At 38.8% G+C, this 7,967-nt stretch overlaps 1 pseudogene; it reads left to right on the forward strand.

Moving 5' to 3' along the window:
- Positions 1-1,353: 1,353 nt before the first annotated feature.
- Positions 1,354-7,141, forward strand: LOC141498915 (solute carrier family 35 member E1 pseudogene; annotated as a pseudogene).
- Positions 7,142-7,967: the final 826 nt, after the last annotated feature.

Raw genomic sequence — 7,967 nt, forward strand, 5'->3', positions numbered from 1 at the left:
CATCAAGGAAATTAATGGGGAAAAAAGTGCAAAAGAAGGTGGCCTAGTGATGTATATATAAAACTGCAGTCATAAAAATTTGTCTGGTACTGGCTGTGAAATAGATAAGTGGTTCAGTGGAATAGATAAGGTTCATAAGAAACAGTAGTAAATGATGATAATCTACTGTTTGAGAAACCCTAAGATTCTGGGATAAGAATTCACTCTCTGACAAAAACTGCTAGGAAAACTGGAAAATAGTATGCCAAAAACTAGGCATAGGGCCACATCTCACATCCTAAATCAAGATTGACATTGGGTATAGGATTTAGACATAAAGGGTAGTACTATAAGCCATTTAAGAGAAAAAGGAATAATCTATCTGTCAGATCTATGGAGAGGGATGGATGACCCTGTCAGATCTATGGAGAGGGATGGATGACCAAAAAAGAGATAGAAATCATTATAAATTGCAAAATGGATAATTTCAATTATATTAATTGATTTTGCACAAAGAAAACCAATGCAACCAAGATTAGAAGGAATGCAGAAAGCCAATGTGAGGAATATGGGGGTATTTGAGTTCCCCAAGAATGTGAAAGGAGATTGTTAGTTTACATTACAAAGACTGGGGTCTCCCTATATTGTTGCCTATGAGTAGGTATGTTAATTTATTCTGAAGGAGAGGCCACGGTGTCCTAATAGGGTGTCCTAACAGGAGAGAGGGGGATCTGAGATCCCTCTCAGGGATTTCCCCAAAACTAGAGCCCACCATGGGGAAAGTTGCCAGCATATTTGAGGCCTAAGGAAGCCTTGTGGCCAGTAGCCAGAATCCAAAAAGAAGGAAGCTGATTGGATCCAGTATGGTGTAAAAGTGAGTTTGAATGTTCGTGTCTGTGTGTGTGTGTGTGTGTGTGTGTGTGTGTGTGTGTGTGTACATTTCATGTCTTCTGTCTTGTCTAAGTGGTCTGGGTTAGTTATTTCTGGGTCTGGGGACTCAGTCTAAGTTTTAAATGGGGGGGGCTGGGAGTTGGGCTCAGGAGTTTCAGAAGGTAGTAGGTCTGCAGCATTCCCCCTCAGGGAGTGCAGTGCTGGTATGTGAAGTTAGAAAGAGAAAGGGGGGCACTCTTAAAGAGAAAAGGCTGTGGTTCAGGGAGAGTTTAGAAGAGAAAAATTTTTTAAGGGAAATTATTAAGATTGAAAAGTTATAGGAGGGAAGAAATCTTATCCTTATAACTGTCTGGGAAAGACCCCATGTTTTCTCCCTGGTTGGGGGAAGGGGCTAGTGGGCTGCACATGTGGTGGTTTTGATTCCTTCTGCCATCTTGTTAAGACTCTTCTCTAAACTGAATTCAGCTGGGGAGTGCCCCACCCATGGAGAAAGGGGAGGGGGACAAAAGACTTCAAGTGCTTAGCTTTAAGGGGGAAAGCAGCCACAGGTGAGGTGAAATGAAGAAAATATAAAAACCATGGGTTGGAAGACACATTTATTGAAAGGAAATCGTGTTTAATGAACGTCTCTGCTCTGGCCGCATGGCCTAAAAGTGTTGCACTCCTGACCCTCTCTATGTTTTTAAGGTTGACCCCTTTCTGAACTGGAGTTTTGGGACCCACTCTGAGGATTTTAAAAGGGGGGTATTAGTGTCATTACATTCTGACAGAATTTGTACAGAATGAGAGGAATTAAATATCATAAATTGTTAAATTGGTTTAGGATTTTAAACTATTGAAACACCTTTGAGTTAGAGGAAAGAGTTGTGAAGGGAATTTATGGAGAGGGCTCATTAACTCTCTAATTAATTAATTTTAGTGTTAAGCCTAATAAAAACAATTGTATTATCATTTTGAATGGAGTTTTTGGAATGTGAATGCTGGATTTTCTGTACAAGGTACTCTAAAACTTTTATCAAACTAAACTGTTGGAAAGTTAAAATTGTAGAGTTGATAGCAAACTAAATGAACTGAGGTTTCATCTAATGATTTAGTCCTTTGCCATCAGATTAACCATGGCATAAAGAAAGAATTGTATTGGGATTTTAAATGTTTCATAAGTATGAGATTGGATTCTTGGAGGATCTAGGTAAAGATGTTTAATTTTAAAGAAATCAAGAATGTAGACTTCTCTCGTGGTAACTGCAGATAGCTGATGTGTGTGGGAGTCTATAAGTAAGATGTGATAAAATCTTTATCAGTTATATAATATGCTTTTGTATAAGCTATTTGAAAACTGTAATGTTAAAGCCTGGAATTAGCATGTGATTGCTTTGTAGGGGTAATAAGGGAAATATAAAAAAAAATTATGACCCCCTTCTGGGATAGATCTGTGGGTTCATGTATAATGTAATAATGGAAAGATTATTTTGTACAATCTAGTAATTCAAATGGAATTCTTACTGCTGTTTTATTATATTGGAATTAATAACAAAAGCTGGAAATTTAAAGTCACCTAAGATGTTCTAATGATTTTAAAGAATTCGTAAAGTAATACTTTGAATTTTGAATATGCTTAGTAGTTAAACAGGATTAATGTGAAGTTGTCTTTATATAGCTATATTTCTAAATTGGACCTATTTTGGATATATACATAATACACACATACACACACGCACATATATATATATGTATATATATATACACATACATGCATATGTATATATATATATATATATATATATATATATATGCGTGTGTGTGTGTGTGTGTGTGTGTGTGTGTGTTATTCCAAAATTGTGGTTGCTTGCTTTGAAATAAAAGTAACTATGTAAAATAAGAAAGGTAAACACGGGAAAGTTAACTTGAGATTTTTTTCCTATGACAATATTTTCCTGATTGTTATGTGAAAATTTAGGAGATGATAGGCAATCTCTGAGCCAAAGGAGGTGTTTATAAGTTGTAAAAAACAACGGGTTAGAAGGAGGAGTCTCAAGCCAAGTGAAATCTGATATAACAACTTTGCCTAGCAATAAAACAGATATGATTTTTGTGGGTCTGGAGATCAGAGGCCTCAATTGAGGTAAGAGATGAGGCATGTAGGGGCAGAAAATAATTAGAATTCCTGGTTTTAGCAAGAACCCAGGAAGGGGGCAGCGGCTAGGAGGTGCACTGGATAGAGCACAGGCTCTGGAGTCAGGAGTACCTGAGTTCAAATCCGACCTCAGACACCTAGCTGTGTGGCCTTGGGCAAGCCACTTAACCCCATTTGCCTTGCAAAAACCTAAAAAAAAAAAAAACCAGGAAAGGTAGTCAGGGCTTTAGGTAGGGGATTCATTAATTGGAATCTCATTAAGACTGTAACTGGGAATTTAGTGAATTGGAATCACTTGAATTTCTAATTAGGTAAAATTACTAGGTTTGATCATGGGACTTTTAATCAATTTTCTCTTTTTATATCTGATACCAGGATGGTCAGCAAAAAGGAAGTATTACTGGGTCAATGTGTTCTTGTAGCCAAGGAATACAAATGGGCTGACATGGATATATAGTTGAAGGGACTGCTTTTCAATGCAGCCTGAGGTTGGACCCTTTTGACTTGATTTCCTCCAAAGTAACATTTGGATAATGTCTAACCCGGTAGAACAAATATGGTCTAAGACATTTGGCTACCCACATGACCTCTGCCTGGACACTGACATTCAAAAATTATATCTATAAAGGAATTTTCCTTTGTGTTGCATCTTAGTAAGAAGTTTTAGGTCAATTAGATTTAATAGCCAGATAGGTTAGGTATGTGACTCTGACACCTGCTGTCAGCTACATGTTTATATAGGAATTAAAATTCCTTAATTTTTATGTTAGAGGGAATAAGATTCCAAGAAGAATGGGAATTTTTTTGGATAATTACAGTTTCAAGGCCTAGTTTAAGGAAAGGAATATGAGTCAGATAAGTACAGCAGGTAAAATAAAATTGATGGTATATTTGGGAATATTTTGGGAAGAAAAAATTCATTTTGGTTAAGGATTTTTGAATCATTATTGTAATGAGAGCAAACATTTGAGAAATGTATATGTTACAAGCTTAAGTTAATGTGGTAATTCTCAGTGTAGTTTACTCATAAAGTGAAGCAGTTATGGAATTTATTGTTTTGAAGTGAAGTATATATGTCAATAAGACAGTAAGGTAAAATGTAAATTGTAATATCAGAATTGTATTGTCTTGTGAAGAAAACATGTGTTTTGATCTGAGTAAAACATTAAGCAGTTTCTTCACCAGAAGAAAAGGTCTCAACAAGTCACCTGAGCTGGAGAGGACGCTTTGGAACATATTCAGACATTGGATATCTCCAGGGGAGAAGAGAAGAAAGGAGAGACACTGGACCAATTCATCTCCACCATCTCCACCATCGCTTATGTGTACAATGTATAGTCAAGGGATCTACCCCCTTTAATATTTGTAAACTCCCTTTGATTCTGTAGGTGTGACACCCCTACTTATGCCCCTCTCCTTATGGAAAGGAGGAGTAGAAGCAAGGGAAGATGTTCTCCATTGAGAGAAAAGGAGATCAAGATTATTGGATGGTATGATCCTACATGAGCCTGTATAACTTATCTAGGGAGAGTCCTATCTCTAATTTAGAGAATGGGGTATTAGTAATGGTGGGAGGATAATCTAGGTGACAGAAGTCATTGCTTAGTCTTTTGGTGTGGCTAACTGTTGGACTTCCTGTGGTCCACAGCAGTTTGAGAATTGACCTTGGGTGCCAGTCCCCCTGAGTCTGGCCTAGATTCTCAGTTACTGGTCAGAGGTATACTGTGGCATATGACTGAGTCAATTCAGGGTGACTTGTTTATACCAGTCTGGACAAGATATTTTCTTGGGGAGTGGCAAAAGTCTTTGGACTTATGATCAGGAGCAGGATACCTCTATTCTAGTCTGTACAACTTACAGAGATAGATGGACTGAGACTCATGTGAGATGTAATGATGGTACCTAGATCCCTTGTCAGGATGCATTATGGTAAAGAAAATTGTGATTACCACTGCATATATCTATATGCCAAGGATTGGTCAGGGAGTTGTTATCCATACTCATGGGCCTATTACCTGGGCATAGAATGGGAGTTAGGGCTATGAAACCCCAATTTATACCCTGATGAGATTCTAAGTTATAACAATTACCAATTAGATAGCTAGGGCCCTGGACTTGCTGGCTGACCCAAGCCATGCAAATGAGAGACAGTTATTCAACATGGAGTTGTATTAGACAATGTGCTGATTGGAGAAGGAGGAGTTTGTGGTAAATTGAATCTATCAAGTTGCTGCCTAAAGATAGATGACAATAGGCATATGATAAAAGAAATAAGCAAGGATATCAGAAAGTTGGCAAACCTGGAAAATTGGATGGATCCATGTCCCTTATAATAAGGAAGTAAGATCTTGATAGAAAAAGTTAGTAGTCATGTCAATGACAAGGACTGTGATTTAAGAAAGAAAATTTTAAGAAAGAAATCCTTAATTAGGTGTAGAACCCAAATTCTTTTTTTTTTAAATGTTTTGTTTATGTTGAATTTTGTCATTTTTTCCCCTAATCTTACTTCCCTCCCCCCACCCCCCTCACAGAAGGCAGTTTGTCAGTCTTTACATTGTTTCCATGGTATGCATTAATCTAAGTTGAATGTGATGAGAGAGAAATCATATCCTTAAGGAAGAAACATAAAGTATGAGATAAACAGAACTACAAAATAAGATAACATTTTTTAAAATTTAAAGATAATAGTCTTTGGTCTTTGTTCAAACTCCACAATTCTTTCTCTGGATACAGATGGTATTCTCCATCACAGATACACCAAAATTGTCCCTGATTGTTGCACTGATGGAATGAGCAAGTCCATTAAGGTTGATCATCACTCCCATGTTGTTGTTAGGGTGTACAGTATTCTTCTGGCTCCAGATCTCAACACCAAACCTCTGTGAACCAGCCCCTCCCCCCAACACAAAATCATAGGAAAATGAAGAAAGACCAGGCTGCCCCACCCCCACCCTGGCGAGCTCCTGGTGGGTGGTGGGCCAGTTGGTGCCACAGGGGTGTGGAAGGGCCCACGGTGGTGGTGCTGTGCTTGCTGTGGTACGCTGAGCACCAGCAGGAATGTGGTGAACAAGATCATCCTCAGCAGCTTCCCCTTCCCGGTGACGTGTTGCTCTGCCACATCCTGGTGCTGTGCGTGGGGCTCCTGCCGCTGCTCCCAGACTGGTGCATCCCACCCACCCACAGCCCGGGTCCCAGCCCTCAGCACCGGCCCAGGGTGGTGGTGCAGACCCACTGCCACCCTGCTTCTACCCGTGCAACGTGCTCCAGTTGACCTTCAGCAAGTACTTTGCCTTGATGTTAGCCCATTTCAGCATCTGGAAGGTACCCGTGTCCCACATGCACACAGTGAAGGCAGCTATGCCAATATGGGTGGTGCCGCTTTCCCAGATCATCATGAAGGAGAAGCAAAGCACCAAGATATATTTATCCTCGATCCCCATCATCAGCCGTGTCTTGTTGGCCACAGTCACTGAGTTGTCCTTTGATATGTGGGGGCTCATCAGTGCACTGGCAGCGATCCTCTGCTTTTCCCTTCAGAATATATTCTCCAAAAAGGTGCTTAGAGATTCAAGGATCCATCATCTTCAATTGTTGCAGATACTTGGATGTCATGCTGTCTTTTTTATGATTTCCACATGGGTTTTGGTTGACCTTTCTTCTTTCCTAATAGAGAATGACCTGAATTTAATTTCCCAGTGGCCCTGGACATTAATGCCATTAATAATCAGTAGATTTTCATTGCTTTTAGTATTCTTAACCTGATCAGCCCACTGAGTTATTCTGCTGCAAATACTACAAAAAGGATCATGGTTATCACAGTATCCCTCATAATGCTATGCAACCCAGTGACCAGCACTAATGTTTTGGGCATAATGACAGCTATCTTAGGGTCTTCTTGTATAATAAGCCCATGTATGATGCCAATCAAGAGGCCAAGAAGCATCTTCTGCCTGTTGTAGCTGGAGACCTTGGAAATCCTATCACCATTGGAACATACCAGAGAAATCTCAGAATGGAATTATTTTCCCTCAGCATGGGGACTATCACTATGGTCAAAGCTGCATCTGCACAAATCATTTTCAGTACAACAGGCAAAGCTATCCAAACACATACAGTTTAAATCATTATGATGCATAGAATTTAGAAGACAGCTAAAGACTGTTAAGAGATTATTTTTCCCCCAAGCAGTATCAGAAACTTCTGATGCACCAGTGAATTCAGAATCATAGAATGTACTTCTCATGCAGATGGGAAGGTGCATGATTGTCAATGATACAAGCATTATCTTCTGCTAAACACATTTTTATGCATGGAGCACCTTCCATAGGAAACTGGCAGCAGGGAGTGTACCTGTAAGAGTTTGGGATTCTGGTGAAAGGTAAACTTTCAAATTCCAGGAGAGGGAGATCTTTGCTGGCTATGTTGTCTTGGAGTTTGACATTGGAGGATTGTGTTGATAGGAAAATTGTGGCCAGTATTACTTTTCTGTGCTTAATTTTCTGAAGCCATGTGTTTCTAAGTTAACATCTTTAATTTATCAATGAAGTTACTTGAGATCCTTTGTGAAAAATTTAAATTTCTAGGTACACTCTTCATGGCTTGGCATTCAGCTATTTGTGGTATCATGGGCAAGGATTGTACCTGAGTCTCTAGAAACGAAAGTTTCCATTGCACTACTTAAACATGTCTGGGTCACAACTATAACATAGGTTGTAAAGAGTTTGGTTGGTCAATGGAATTAATGACCTCATTTTAATGGTTTCTATAGATTGTCAAAATGGAGGGATTTAAATTTAATCAAAGAAGGGTCAGTACACAAAGAATTTTCTTAATTATGAATAGTATTTCAGATAGTCTTAAAATATAAGGAAAAACCAAGTAGTTTCCTAAGGCATTTTGACAATCCATTTGTGTTCTTCAACAAATGTTAAAAAAAATTTTAAATCAATAGACTGGAGTTTTC

This window comes from Macrotis lagotis, chromosome X (genome assembly GCF_037893015.1).
Source record: "Macrotis lagotis isolate mMagLag1 chromosome X, bilby.v1.9.chrom.fasta, whole genome shotgun sequence".
Classification (NCBI taxonomy): domain Eukaryota; kingdom Metazoa; phylum Chordata; class Mammalia; order Peramelemorphia; family Peramelidae; genus Macrotis; species Macrotis lagotis.